The sequence below is a fragment of the Lithobates pipiens genome, unplaced genomic scaffold, assembly GCF_037356315.1.
Source record: "Lithobates pipiens isolate NorthernLeopardFrog02 unplaced genomic scaffold, aLitPip1_a1.2 Scaffold_18, whole genome shotgun sequence".
In the NCBI taxonomy this organism is placed as follows: domain Eukaryota; kingdom Metazoa; phylum Chordata; class Amphibia; order Anura; family Ranidae; genus Lithobates; species Lithobates pipiens.
In genome coordinates this window covers 81,168,241-81,184,014 of record NW_027507758.1, presented here as the reverse complement: position 1 = coordinate 81,184,014, position 15,774 = coordinate 81,168,241, and the positions used below count along the sequence as shown (strand labels likewise).

The 15,774-nt window shown below is 51.3% G+C and overlaps 1 pseudogene; it reads left to right on the top strand.

The window, feature by feature from the left end:
- The first annotated feature begins 10,886 nt into the window (after nt 1-10,886).
- Nucleotides 10,887-10,971, top strand: LOC143990599 (U2 spliceosomal RNA; annotated as a pseudogene).
- The last annotated feature ends 4,803 nt before the right edge of the window (nt 10,972-15,774 follow it).

Here is a 15,774-nt window from a genome sequence, read left to right as displayed (position 1 = left end):
GCACTCACCTTTTCTTCCCCGGATTAGGCTTTTTGCGGATGCCACAAACAATCAAAGGGGATTCATCAGAGATAATGACTTTACCCCCAGTCCTCAGCAGTCCAATCCCTGTACCTTTTGCAGAATATCAGTCTGTCCCTGATGTTTTTCCTGGAGAGAAGTGGTTTCTTTGCTGCCCTTCTTGACACCAGACTATCCTCCAAAAGTCTTCACCTCACTGTGCGTGCCGATGTACTCACACCTGCCTGTTGCCATTCCTGAACAAGCTCTGCACTGGTGGTGCCCCAAACCCGCAGCTGAATCAACTTTTGGAGACAGTCCTGGCACTTGCTGGACTTTCTTAAGCCTTCTTCACGAATGCAATGAATTATACCCTAAGGTGGGTGTTTATTTATCTCTGTCCTATCTCTGTCTGCACTTAGGCAGTGGCAGAACTATCGCCATAGCGACTCACACAGGTGATATGGGGCCCGCAGCCGAGTAGGGCCCAGTGAGCGGCCGAGCTGCCCGTCCGCTTGGCGCTCGTACAGTCGCACTGACTGTATGAGCGGAGATGCAGCTGGGTGGCTCGGCGGGGGGGGGGGGGGGGGGGAGGATGCCAGCTGGGAGGCTTGGTGGGTGGACTGGCCAATCAGCATGTGGCGGAGCAGAGAGATGACATCATCATCATCTCTCACCGCCCGGCGCCCACCGTGCATCCTGGCAATTCCGCCCTCACTCCTTGTGCAGGCAGCAAAGAGATGACATCATCTCTCTGCTGCCTGACTCAGACTGGGACACAGGAAGTGACAATCCCATTCCCCACCTTAGCAGGAAAGTGACAATCTGCAACTTGTGGCAGGTGATGTGGCAAGTGGACAATCCGCAATGGGTAGCAGGTGACATTGCAAGTTTTGTGAGGTGTCCCTATACCCTGCACCACAGGCTTACCAGGTAAGCATATATGTTGTCACGTCTATGTTTGTACAGTTTATATTTACATGTACCTTTCCTGGATAAAAGTGAGGCCCGGAGTGCAATGACTGCAAGGAAGATAACGGAGGACCGGGCATGACAGGGATGGATAGGGCAGCAGGGGGTTAATTTGCAGGCAGAAGCTGGGAGGAGGAGCTGGGAGTGTCCGTTGCTGTAGGGGGGCGGAGCGGCTTAAAAGGTGGAGGGGGCGGAGCTTTGAGCCAGTTCGTCGGAGGGGAAACAGAGAGGAGGCAGTTGTCTCGCTGCTCCTCTGAAGATGTCTGGGGTGGACCGGCTACTCGCGGAACTGCGGCGTCAGGCGGAGGAACGTGGACCGGACTGGCTGCGGGCGCGGATCGGTGGACTGGCGGGAGCGGTCGGAACGGACGGATCGGACGATCGGAGTGGTGAGATGCTGCCGCGCGCGCGGAGGTCTAGGCCTCCGGCGCGTTTTTCTCCCGGGCCTGTCCCTCGGCCGCCTCGTTTGGTTCGCAGCCCCGGGGAGGATCGTTCCCTCCCGCCGGCGAAGAGATCCCAGGGGACTTCAGGGGGTGCTGAGCGGCCTTCCCGCCGCGTACCCCGGGGGGGGGGAGGGGCGGGCGGGCCTCGTGGACGGCGGGCGGCCATCTTGCCTGCGGGGGGGGGAGATGCCATGCTCACTGCTGGACGCTCTGCTGAGGGGGGGAGGGCGGCCATCCTGCCTGCGGGGGGGGGGTGGACTGCTGGTTTCTGCTGGACGCTCTGCGGAGGGGGGGAGGGCAGCCATCATGCCTGCAGGGGGGGGGTGGACTTCGGGTTGCTGCTGAACGCTCTGCTGATGGGGGGAGGGTGGCTCGGGGTGGCTCCACTTTGGCTGCGGCTGCTCGGGACAAGGAAGGTATCGCAGGGCCCGGGCAGGTGCGAGGATCGCCTGCGGGCTGTTCTACCCGGCGTGGATCAGGGAGCGCCCGGGGGTCTGCTGCACGTGGGGCTGGCAGGGCTGGTCCACATCGCCAGGCTGCTGCGGATGGATCGGCTGTGCGTGTGGCTTCTCCCCTGCGGGCTACAACGTCGGCCTCCGGGGTCTCTTCCCCCGGGGGGCTTACACCCCCGCCTACGTGGGGACCAGAGGATCGCTCGGAAGGGGAGGTCTCGGATGAGGATGCAATTCTGGAGCCTAGCGGTGCTGTCGCCGGTCCGGCGGTGAGGAACGCCCCGGGGCCGCCAGGTGAGTCCCCTGATGCGTTGGCACTGTCGCATGCATTGCAGGGCCTGTTGGGGGGAGTGCATGCGGGCGTGGGGTGGCCAGCGCCGCCAGTGGGGGGGGAGCTGGGGGGGGCGGGCGCCTCGGGTGGGGGGGTGACGGGTGGGGGGGACCCTGCCGGGGCTTTGCGGGATCTGATGGATGGGCTGCGGGCGTTGGTTGGGCGCTTTGACCGGGGACAGGCCCCACCGCCTGTTGCCCCGTGGGGGGGTCCCCCGGCGGAGGTGCCGGAGACGGCCCTGGGGGCCGCCGTGGCAGCTCCCGCGGTGGCCCCTGAGGCGCCCGCGTCGGCGCCAGTGGCGGCGGACGGAGGGAAGAAGGAGGCGGTTGTGCGTGAGGACATTGTGCGGTTGGCTGACGCGGCGCGGTGCGAGGTTTACGTGTGTTTTGAGGGCCCGCTGGGGGCTCATTTGAAACAGGACGTCCGGGAAAAAATTTGGAAGGGGGAGTTTGTGGAGATTTTCTCGCTTCTCCCGTTGGAGAAGTTCAACTTGGATAGGGTCAAGCCCGACGATTCCAAGAAGGAGGACGAAGAGAAGCGGCGGTATCGGCTGATTCCGCGCACGTTCTCCAACTGGCTTCAGGCGTTTGCCATCTTGGCGAGTGTCATCGGTGAGAAAAGCCCCGAGCATTGTTCGGCGCTTTTCTGTTACATGGATGCGATCGGGGAAGCCCATCGGGCGTATGGGGGGGTGGCGTGGCTCTGGTACGACGAGCAGTTTCGGCAGCGCAAGGCGGTGCGGCCGGAACTGCGTTGGGACCATAAGGACATCAGCCTGTGGATGAGGCTGATGTCTTCGGCGAGGGCTGCGCCGCAGTTTTTTCAGGGGGGGGCCGGGAGTGCGCCTACCTCGGGACTGTCGGCCGGAAAAAAGTGGGGGGTTTGCTGGCAATATAACGAGGGTGCCTGCAAGTTCGGGGGCACGTGCAAGTTCAAGCACGAGTGTTCCGGTTGCGGTGGGGCCCACGCGTTGTCCCGTTGTTTCCGGAAAGGGAAGCGGGCCGGGGATGCCGCTCAGAAGAGGGAGGACGCCAGTGATGCTGGCAAGGATGCTCCCTTTTCTAAGTAGGTATCCGGATAGGGCGGCGGCTCGGTTGTTGGAGGCGGGGTTTCGGGATGGCTTTCCGATTCCGTGCTCGTTGCCGGGGGTACCGCGGGTTGCCAGGAATTTGAAGTCGGCATTGGAACGTCAAGGGGTGGTGGACGAGAAGCTGCGGAAGGAGGTGGCGTTGGGGCGCATGTGGGGGCCGCTTGCGGAAAAACCTTGGCCCGACTTGGTGGTTTCCCCTTTGGGGGTGGTCCCCAAGAAGGAGCCAGGGAAGTTTCGGCTCATTCATCACCTGTCCTTTCCGAAAGGGGGCTCGGTGAATGATTTCATCGACCCTGAGGTGTGCACTGTTTCTTACACGTCCTTTGACGCCGCGGTCCGGTGGGTGCGGCGGTATGGGCGTGGGGCACTGATGGCCAAAGCCGACGTGGAGTCGGCTTTTCGGCTGCTTCCGGTTCATCCTGATAGCTTTCGGCTGTTGGGATGCTGCTGGCGCGACGAGTACTTTGTCGACATGTGCCTGCCGATGGGGTGTTCGATCTCCTGTGCGTACTTTGAAACGTTTAGCTCCTTTTTGGAATGGGTGGTGCGGGATGCGGCGGGTCTGGAGTCGGTCATTCATTATTTGGATGATTTTCTCTGCGTGGGCCCCCCTGCCTCCGCTGTGTGTGCGATCTTGTTGTCCACGTTGCAGCACATCGCGGGCAGGTTTGGGGTTCCCCTGGCGGCTGATAAGACGGAGGGTCCGACGTCTGAGCTGAGTTTCCTGGGGATCGTGATTGATTCACAGGCGATGGAGTGTCGGCTGCCAGAGGCCAAGCTGTTGGATTTGCAGCGGGAGATTCGGGAGATTCAGGGTCGGCGTAAGGTCCAGTTGCGGACCTTGCAGTCGCTTTTGGGTAAACTGAATTTCGCCTGCAGAATTATTCCTATGGGGCGGATATTTTGCCGGCGGCTGTCGGCGGCGACGGCGGGGGTCAGCGTCCCTACTCACTTTATACGGCTGGGGGGGGAGCATCGTGAGGATCTGCGGGTCTGGCATGAATTTTTGGCTTCTTACAATGGCCGGGCCATGTGGGTGGCGGGCCCGGTCAGTAACTTTGATCTGGACTTGGTTACAGACGCGGCGGGTTCCTCGGGTTACGGGGCGTTTTTCCGGGGACGGTGGAGTGCGGAGCCTTGGCCGGAGGCTTGGCGGACGGCGGGGTTCTTGGGCAACCTGGTCCTGTTGGAACTGTTTCCGATTGTGTTGGCTTTGGAGCTGTGGGGGGAGGAATGTCGGAATTTGAAGTTGCGCATCAATTGCGACAACATGGGGGTGGTGCAGGTGGTGAACCGGGTGTCGGCTTCTTCCCCTCCTGTTATTCGTTTGATGCGACAGTTGGTCCTGCGTTGTTTGCAGCTTAATGTCTTCATTTACGCTGTGCATATCCCGGGCGTTGAAAACTAGTTGGCTGACTCCCTGTCTCGTTTTCAGTGGGACCGGTTCCGGGAGCTGGCGCCGGGCGCGGAGGCGGACGGGGCGCCGTGCCCGGAGTGGATCTGGAAGCTGCCATTGGAGTCGCGGCCGGATGGATTCGGCGGTCAGTGAGTGGGCCCACCTGGTTGGCCTATTCAAAGGTTTGGTCGGAATGGTATGGTCTGGTTCGGGAGGCGGGGGTGGTCGACCAGGGCGCTGATTGGCGGTTGTTAGTAATCTACTTTCTGGCTCGGAATATGGAGGGTGGTGCGTCGGTATCTGCGATCGGTCGGAAGTTGGCGGGTTTGGCCTTTTTGTTTAAGCTGTTGCGGGTTGAGGACTGGACGAAGGATTTTTGGGTGCGTCAGGCGTTAAAGGGTTATCGCAGGCGATGCAGGGTTCAGGATACGAGGAGGCCAGTGACGTTTGCTATTTTGCAGGCGATCTGTGCTCAGTTGGGGGTGGTGTGTTCTTCGGAGTATGAGGTGCGATTGTTTCGGGCTGCTTTTTCTTTAGCGTTTTATGGGGCTTTTCGCGTTGGGGAGTTGGTTAGCCCGTCTAAGCACGTGGCCGGGGGGTTGTTTGACGGGGAGGTGCGCTTGGGGGCGGACAGGGTTGGCCTCTGGCTGCGCAGGTCCAAGACGGATCAGCTGGGCAGAGGGGTGCTGGTGTCGCTGTTTGCTCTACCAGGATCGGGGGTGTGCCCGGTGGCGGCGGTGCGGGATTTTCGCGCAATCCGTGTTGGGGGGGAGGGACCATTCCTGTGTCACTCTGAAGGGTCCTTCTTGTCGAGATACCAGTTTGTGTCGGTTTTTCGTGTTTACAGGCGGTAGGCCTGGTTGGGAAGGAGTTTGCATCCCATTCGTTCCGGATCGGGGCGGCCACGGAGGCGGCCCGGTGCGGTTTGGATGAGGCTGCGGTTCGCAGGATTGGGAGATGGGAGTCGCGGCGTTTTCGTTCTTACGTCAGGCCGCACTTGGTTTTACTTTAATTGTAGTTTGTGCTCTTTAAAAAAAAAAAAAAACTAACAGGGGTTTGAACTCCGGCATAGGACGGGCACGGGATTTAGTTTGGTGGGTTTACTGCACTGCCTGTGCGGGGGTGGCGGGTATGGTTCTCTTTTTATGTGGGTATGTTACTGTGTGTGACTTTGTGTTAAGCTCGCTGTTTTGTTCCTTTCTCTGGGGGTTTTTGTTGGTGGGGTTTGTTTGCTGGGGGTTGGGGTGCTTTTACGTTGTTGTTTTTTTTTTCAGATGGAGGTACGGCTCGCCTCGTCTGGATCGTGGGCCACTCCTACGTGTGTTGGGGGGCCAGGAGAGGAGATCAGCGTCCGGAGGGCAGGCAGCTGGGGATTTCCAGGGGGGAGGCGTGTTTGCGGTGGTTGGGCGTCCCTGGGCTGCGCTGGGGTAGTTTGGTGTCGGAGATTGAGAGACATGTGTCTCGGGGGGGTCCCCCGGCGGTGTTGGTGATCCACGCGGGGGGGAATGACCTGGGGGTCGTGAAGATCCGGGACTTGCTGGCGGAGATCAAGTCTGATTTTCTGCGGCTGCGTTCCCGCTTTCCGGGTACGGTACTGGTGTGGTCGGACATCGTGGCGCGGACGGCGTGGCGGTGGGCTCGTTCGGTGTCGAGCATCCAGAAGACCCGCATTCGGGTCAATAAGGTTATTGGGCGTTTTGTGGCCAGGCAAGGCGGGATTGTGGTTCGCCACCGGGAATTGGAGTGCAACGTGGGCATGTACCTTAGGTGGGATGGGGTGCATCTGTCTGATGTAGGGATTGATTTGTGGTCTTTGGGTCTGCAGGAGGGCATCCGAAGGGCGTTGCGGGTGTGGGGTGGCCCGCAAGGGTAAGGTAGTCACCCTTGTGGGCTGTGGCGGTGTGTGTCTGGTGGTCTTTGACGGTTGGCGGTAAAAATCAGAAGTCATCTGATATGGGGTGGGGGGCCCATTGCTAAGATGGGTCCCTCCGGTGTATTCCTGAACATTGGAGGGAATACCGGTATGGTTGTCACTGCGGAGGTTGTCTCCGAGCGGTCACAGCTCGAGGCCTGGAGAAGTGGGAAGTGGGTACCGCAGTGACTTGTTGGTTGGAAAAGTTATGGGTCACCGTCAGAGATCACCAGACCGGGCATGTTTGTGTGTTATTGGTTATATGTTTATGTTTACAAGTACATTTGATATTGCACATTTTCTTGGTTATATATATATATATTTATGGAGATATATATTTATATATATTTATATATATTTTGGTTGGAGTATTTTTGAGGTTTGTAATAAAGGCTGTTGTGGCCATTTTACTCCAAGCAAGGTGTGGTCTCTTACTTATGGAATAACATGGGGGGTGGAGGTTGGAGTATATGGGCAACAGGTAATAGTGGGGGCCCTTAGACTACCCTGGTCAAGTGAGGCCCGGAGTGCAATGACTGCAAGGAAGATAACGGAGGACCGGGCATGACAGGGATGGATAGGGCAGCAGGGGGTTAATTTGCAGGCAGAAGCTGGGAGGAGGAGCTGGGAGTGTCCGTTGCTGTAGGGGGGCGGAGCGGCTTAAAAGGTGGAGGGGGCGGAGCTTTGAGCCAGTTCGTCGGAGGGGAAACAGAGAGGAGGCAGTTGTCCCACCCTCCCTCCCTACTTTTTCAGATGGGTTTTGGTTCTTGTGTTTGTTTTTTTGTCTTGCAGGTGCTGTGGATCGCATGTCATGACAGCGGTGGAGTCGGAATTGGATGCTGGCGGTGTGTGTCTGGTGGTCTTTGACGGTTGGCGGTAAAAATCAGAAGTCATCTGATATGGGGTGGGGGGCCCATTGCTAAGATGGGTCCCTCCGGTGTATTCCTGAACGTTGGAGGGAATACCGGTATGGTTGTCACTGCGGAGGTTGTCTCCGAGCGGTCACAGCTCGAGGCCTGGAGAAGTGGGAACCGCAGTGACTTGTTGGTTGGAAAAGTTATGGGTCACCGTCAGAGATCACCAGACCGGGCATGTTTGTGTGTTATTGGTTATATGTTTATGTTTACAAGTACATTTGATATTGCACATTTTCTTGGTTATATATATATATTTATGGAGATATATATTTATATATATTTATATATATTTTGGTTGGAGTATTTTTGAGGTTTGTAATAAAGGCTGTTGTGGCCATTTTACTCCAAGCAAGGTGTGGTCTCTTACTTATGGAATAACATGGGGGGTGGAGGTTGGAGTATATGGGCAACAGGTAATAGTGGGGGCCCTTAGACTACCCTGGTCATGTTGGAATAACCACTGTTATACTTAACGTATTTATCAACGTATAACACGCACCCCAAGTTTAGGAGGGAATTTTAAGGAAAAACCTTTTAGGAGGGAAGTTTAAGGAAAAAAACTTACATTTAAATGCCCAACAATGCAGCCTTATCAGTGTCATTTGCAGACTGGTCAGTGTAGCCTTGCTGTTTAAAAGTGGCGCCACCAAGATACAGAGCCGGATGTCCTGTGTATCTCGGTGGCACTCTGTAGCTCTCGGCCGTTCTTGGTAGCTTTTGGCCATTGTCATTGGCTCTCGGCCAATGTCGGCCGTTCGCTGTGGCTTTCGGGCGCACTCGGTCGCTCTTGGCGGCTCACGCGGTACTGCGAGAGCAGCCGAAAGTCGCAGAGAGGCTCACAATCGGCAGGGGGATCGCCGTATAACACGCACCCATGATTTTTTCTTGATCTTAAGGGGAAAAACGTGCGTGTTATACGCTGATAAATACGGTATATAGCTATGTACTACATGAAATACTGATATATGCACTTTTTCTGCTTTTAAATATACCAGCACCTGCCCAGTATCTGTCCTGAGGAAGCTAATATTCTCGAGAAGCAAGTTCTTGGAGTTATTACTGGATCAATTCTTTTTACGTTGATACATTGCCAAGTCAATCTTTATATTTTTGATCCAGCCCTCTGTAACTGCTTTATTGGGTAACTGTGTCCATATAGGGTATTGTTTTGTATGTTGCTTACATGTTTTTAACTATGCTGTAATAAAATGTATACTTTTTTTAATGATTCCTCCTCTCATTATGGGCCCATAAAGTCCACCAATATTTTGAGTCTTTCAATCCTTACATATATATGACAGATGTTGGCATAGTGAGGGTCTTCCCTTCCCACACACTTTTATTGGATTGCACTACGTGAAGTATTTTCTTCCCTCTTTTATGGTCCATGTTAAGTCACATGTATTGATGGGTCCAGTAGTCCTTGATGATCATCACAGGAGTGGTTTACCAGTATTCCACAGATGACCTCTGAGTTTTGTATATGCTTATGCCCTCACATACATAGGGGTCATAAAGATCTGGTAAGAGGCTCGATATTCTGTTGATGGTGGTGCATAGGAGCTGACAGAAGATTTTGTTCCATATTTTCACCAGACTAATTTTTTTTTTCACAAAACCTATTTTGGATGTGGACTCTTGACATTATTTTGTGGATTTATGCTGTTGAAATAGACAGGTCTCTTTGGTCTGTTTTTTTTTAAATTGTATAGTATTGCATATTTGGTCATAGAGTTTTAAGAGGCATTTTTTACACAGTAATTTGAATTGGCTTATGGTAGTATGGTCTAGTGCGATGGTCTCCAAAGTTTTCAATATATGGACCACATTGTATATTTTACAAATGTTAGCTGGCTAAAAAAAATGAGTTTTATCAAATTTAAATAAATGAATATCATGAAAATGAAGTCACCTCTTAAATCTAGAAGTGCCCATCAGAGTCCCCCCCTTACGTCAAGGAGCGCCCATCAGAGTCCCCACTTACATCAATGTATGCCCAGCAAAGACCAGATGGCAGAAGTTCAGTCCTGGACTTGAAAAGTCTATGAGTTCCTATCTGTAAACATTGCACTGTTGGCATGGTCACACAAACGTTAGCCGTTTTGGAAAATAATAGATGTTTGCAGGTAAATGGAAATTTAAAATCCACTGAATTCCAAAATGTCTTTTCTTCCTGTTATATACTCTATACAGTTTTATTTTTAAAGAGAACTTTATACCAGACCATTAATTTCCAACAAAAATGTTTCCATTAAATTACACATGCATGTAATGTATTTTATGCATGCTTTTTACTTGTAAAAGGCCCCCCTTGTGTAGATTTCCAAAAGCCCTAAGGCTGCTGCTTGGCATTGCCACCTTGGATGTGTTGTCAGCAGCCCCAGTGAGCTGCTACTCAAGCTTCATTATAGCTGAACTCCAGGGAAAAATAAAATCCTTCAATGCAGTTGGGCTGCTCCCATGCTGCAAGGGTTAAATGTGCTGCAAAGTTACAGTCTAGGGCAGGGTTTTTCAAGCGGGGGGCCGCTAAGAGTCCTCAGGGGTGCTGCAGCCACATCCCAGTCTGGGTGCTACTTGTGTTAATTCCAGTGCAGTGCGACACTGCAAGAGAGAGAGCACAGTTGGTACAGCTCTCTCTTCTTCCCTGCAGCTATATGTACTATTTTCGGCATAGCAGCTCAGATAGCCAGAACAACTTGTCACAATTTTTTGGCAGTGTTGAATTGTAAGTCGTGTTAACTTGCTGCACATTTTTACTGGGAAGTTGTACACTTGCAGAGCACTTGAAGCACAAGTTCTAGTTGACACTTTTCCATTTGCATGACAAGTCTCTAGCAAGAGCAAAGTTGCAGTGGTGAGTCTACAACAAGAGCTCTGCAAGTCACAGTGACCCCTGTGGTGGGATGAGTATTGGAAAACATAACTAGAACTTGCAGCAGACTTGCAAAATGTTTACAAAAAAAAGTTGATCTGGAGTCACGCAATTCAGGTTTGCTGCAATTGTGCAACAAACTTGTGAAGCCTGGCAAGTCTAGCAATAGCTTAGCAAGTCATTTTCAGACTTGCAGCTCAACTGATTGCTATCTGGGAGAAAGCTGTGCAGCCACCTGTCTGTGTTCTAACAACCGATGATGTTGCACTCCATGGCAATGAAAACATACAGCCCACACAATACATGGGAGTTAAGCAAAAACACCCACATTTGTGCAAGGAGGATAAAAATTCAGCCACAGTGACCCCCTGTGGTGGGATGACTATGCACAACATAACTGAACTAGAACGAAAATTCATCTGCAGTCATGCAATGTGGACTTGCTGCAATTGTGAAACAAACTTGTGAAGCCCGGCAAGTCTAGCAATAGCTTAGCGAGTCATCGCTTCTCGGCCTTTTGGCTAAGATCAAGTGTAGTATCTGTTCTTATCAGTTACCAGTAGGTGGTGCTTGCTTCTGTCCCTGTTCTACGGTGAGGTGGAGCAGGGGTGGCGGTTGCTATGCAAAGCCTGCTGGTGCGAAGGTGACCTGGAGCAGTTCGTAGCCAAAAGGGAAGCCTTCTGATGAGGATGGAGAACCACTGGTCGGCGCCAGGGGAGGGGACCCTGGCCTTCTGGCTTGGATTGTAGCAGCTTTAGCTCCGATCAGTTTTTCGGGAGGGAACGTTTGTTCCCCTTTCTCCCACCGGGGGAACGGCCTGTACTTCCCGAATGTAATTAGGTAGGAGTGATGGGAGCGAGGGTGTGACCTGATGGTAAAGGGTCTCACTAAGCTCCTGGATCTCCATGCCTTTCTGGCCGGGGTGGGGGCTGTCGTGGTCTGGACTCGGGGATGCTTTCTGTTGAAAAGCCCATGGTGATGTGCTCCTGGAGTGGCAGTCCAGGGGTGCCTTATATTCACTGTGCTTGCACTTTGATATCTGGGACCTTGGTCACGTCACCAGACAACATGCTTTATTACACCTGCCTCTAGGGCCCGGCCTTTTGGCTAGGACCAGAGGAATTTTTGATGCTTGGCCATTGTATTACACAATGGTCACATTTTCACCCTCCTCTTCACTATCCCTTTCCTCACTTTTTATTTATTTTATTTGTGTTTGTGTGTCACGTTTGTCACTTCACGTTTTGATGAGTAGGGTGTCGGTCCGCCAACCTATCCTGAAAGTCTTGTGGGAGGGTGGACATAGGCCTTCTGGCTTGGTCTGCCCTCTATTGGGGGGCCTACCTTCGGGGAAGCCCCATAGTACCTAGGAGGTTCTGTTTCGGCAGACCTCCCGGGGAAAGGAGGTTGTCCGGCTTTGGCTGGACGACCACTGATGAGTCTGGTACCTCAGTCCCTGTCTGGAGCCTAACGCCCCGGGGGATCAGGGTATGGTCCTTCCTAGGGAGGACATCAGACACCCGTCTGCACTTTTTAGTGTTTGACTCTTTATGTGTGTGCACTTTTTTTTTATGCACCAGGTGGAAGTTTTTTTGGGTGTGTTTTGCACGCCATGGGTTTTTTCAATCAAAAAAATTGCTTAGCGAGTCATTTTCAAACTTGCAGCACAATTGCTTGCTATCTGGGATGCAGAAGAACAGTCAACTGCCAGATCGTAGGGGAAAAGAGGAACCTAGACATAAATGAGCATTAACCTTTGCAGTGCAGGGGTTCTATTTTTCACACTGCACCCACCGCGCACCACTGATGTGTTGTGATGTGAAGAGGGCACATAGAAAACAATAGTTTTCTGTATGCCATAGCCGTGAGCTGTGGCGTCTTATCCAGAAAACCACAGGTCACCATGTATAACAGTGTTTCTCAACCGGGAGTTCCACAGGAAATCTATATTATGGTGGATGTATACCGCCAATCTTGACGCTCAGCGTGCATGAATATCCAATGGTACCTCTTTAGTTCTGGCTCCTATAGGCTCAGGAGGCAGAGCAGGGGAGGAGTGCAGAGAGCAGGAACAGGAGCCGAAGAAGGATGAGGTCTTATATGGCAGCGTTGACCAGACAGGAACAAGTGGCTCGATCCGAAGGTGAGCTCTTACAGCGGCTCTCTGCCTCCCCTCTGCGCTGTGCAATGTGGTCTGATTGCTCTCTGATTCGCCTGCACTCTGCATTACCACAGCTATAAGAATCGTATACCTGCAGCAATGCAGAGTGCAGGAGGGACAGAGAGCAATCGGAGCACGTGGCTGGAGGTTAGAGCTGGTGGGGGGGGTGTGGATGGACAGAGCTGGCAGGGGCACATGGGCACTGGTATGCTGCATGTCAGGGCTGGTACAAGGGCGGGGCCTAGCGGGTGCTGAGGGCAGTGCTGAGCCGCTCCTCACTGACAGGAGTGATTGGGACACCTGCTGTAAAGGAGGACTCCGATTAGGATACCTGCTGTAAAGGAGGACTCTGACTGGGACACCTGCTGTAAATGGGGCTCTGATTGGGACACCTGCTGTAAAGGAGGACTCCGATTAGGACACCTGCTGTAAAGGAGGACTCTGACTGGGACACCTGCTGTAAATGGGGCTCTGATTGGGACACCTGCTATAAAGGAGGACTCCGATTGGGACACCTGCTGTAAAGGGGGGCGGGCTCTGATTGGGACACAAAACCGTTTAATTTCAATTGAAGATTAAATTTGTGTGTGCTTATCTCAAGTTGGACCCAGAATTGATTGTCTGTGCAGAAAAAAGCAAGCCCAAGGTTCAATTTAAGGAAGTAAATGATACGGTTTCTTTAATGCTGTTATATCTACAGCTCGTTGATCAGACCCAGTGCATCAGTGAGGTGTAGATCTGAATTTTTTTTCAGGGGTTCGTCGAGATCTCACACTGATGTATAATGTGCCTAAAGAGGCAGGGTTTCTTTAAAATGTGAGTTTCCTTGAAATAACAAGGCAAATTTTCCTGGAAAAATGCAGAATGTTGAAGTCCATCTGTCTCTCTTATCAGTGATATGGGGGGAGTAGTAATGATTCCTTTGGGTGTTACAGCTAAGTTAAACTACTGGAATTCTTCCTTAATGAGGTGAGGGCTGAGTTTGGGCTGGTGAAACTGGATCATGGACAGAGAGAATTCCACAGACACGCAGAAATCAATCCAGGAGGATTTACATGTGGCAGGTAGGATGATAACCATCGGGTCAGCAGATGGAGGAGGCTGTCACAGCCACAGCCCAAACGTAGGAGGACTCGAGCAATGGATGGCCTAAAACACATCTAAAAAATGTGAGAACCTCTACGAATATCACAGGTGTTTAAATTTAGGGCTGTGGGATGCGAGCGCATATTTCACATATCGTATGGACTGGGGGAGAAAATAAACGTGTCATATAAATGAATACACAAGTGAATATTTGCTGAAATGCCAGTCGGAAAATATGCAAGCTTGAAAGCCTGCAGGAGAAATTTATGGTCTAAATTATTAGTGCACTTTCTGCAAAAAGGGACAAAAAGACTAGTGTAAATAAACACACAACAGTTTTTGACAATCTCTTTATTAAAAAAATAAATAAAAAAATAAAATAAAAAGCTACATGCCAAACCCAACTTCTCCTGTCTCTTGCTGCCACCCAGTGAAATTTCAATTTTTTTCCTCTGCTAAAGTAAACAAAGGGACAGTGCCATCCAGTGATGTCATCTGGTGACCCCACCCCTTTGTTTACTTTATTGGCTGGGCCAAAGAGGGAGAAGAGGAGCTGTAATTTGGCCCCGGTGAACAACTGGATCCTCAACAACCAATGACTCATCCCAGTTGATGATAAGGATAAGTCACTAGTTGTTAGGACACCAGCAGATCCTAAAAACCAAAGCAAAAACGGATGTAAAAACGGGCCGATTGTCCGTTTACATCTATTTGTGTCTGCTTCCTTTATTTTAAATTGAACAAAAACTGAGACTTGTTCTGTTTAAAAAAAATGGACCTGAACAGATATGGATGTAAACGGATCATCATCCCTTTATATCCATTTGCCCATAGGAATGCATTGCTGTCCTGTTGGTAGGTACTACTGTGTCACATTTCAGAGATCCTGCCTTCTGAACTACAGCTATGTTGAGCCGAGACGTTTCAGAAGGTGGCATCAGTACTGGAATCACTGCTTGCAGGAAGCAAGGTACCATGGGATATGTAGTCCAGAAAACCTGAAAGTAAACAGCAGAGCAGTAACTGCAACGCATACAGGGAATCCAGAAAGTTGTGGAAAGAGACAGCCGGCAGACAGGCAGCAGTCACAACATGAAAGGAGATTTTTCAAGAAAGCTTATATAGGATTGTCAAAAATAACAAGTGTTTGTTTGGTTACAATTAAGATGTTCAAAATGAAAAAGTATGCTGTGGCCACGGATTTCTGAATCACTTACGGTTTGTTTACATTAGAGGACTGGCAGGCAGGCAGCCAAGATTCCACCGTCATAGAAAGGACTGGCGTGTGGAAGAAGTAGTAGGACACCCAATCAGGTTATGTCCTGACAAGGAGCCTGCTGATAGGAGAAGAAAGCAGAGTGACCAAGAGATGAGCTAATCATTGTACTGCTTCTCCTTTCCCGGTCCAGTCACAGGCTAGGGCGAGTCTAGGATGACCTGGGCCCATAGGATGGTGGTTGAATGATACTGACAATTAGACTAAGGGCATCGAAGGGGCAAAAAAATATATATACACCATGCTTGGTTGCTCTTAAATGGAAGAAACGAGAGCCTCCCTCTGTTCAATTTGTACTCCAGGATCCAAAATGTGAAATGGATGAAATACTTGACTGCTTTGCTAAATGACTCCCTTGATGCTCATAACCAAGTCTGAGAATTGTGGGATCTCTTGGAAGCTCCTCCAACCTGATGTTTCCCTACATAAGTGACTCGGTGTGGATGGCGACTTTGGACTTCAGAGGGTTCCTAATAAAGGTGGATGTCATTTACTGCCGTCTCCCCTTCCGTTTTCTCTTCTTCTTGCATCTTCTTCTTCTTGTATCTTTTTGTTTTATATTATTGTGCTTAATACTGCGCCTTTTCCCAACTTGGTTGCTCGTAACTGTGAGCCTGGGATTAAGTTGAGATACTGGTACTCTGAGCCGTTATTACTAGACTTGATGTTAATAAATGTTATATTCTAGACATGTGTGGTTCTTTTCATTCTGAATTAATAATATTCAGAGATTCGCATATATCTGAATACCCAAATTACAGCATAAACAAAGTTTACCGAATGCTCCAAATAACAAAATAAAATTCATCGCTATTTCTGAAATTCAAATTGAAATTCAAATAGAATTTTACATTGTGTCCATTCAA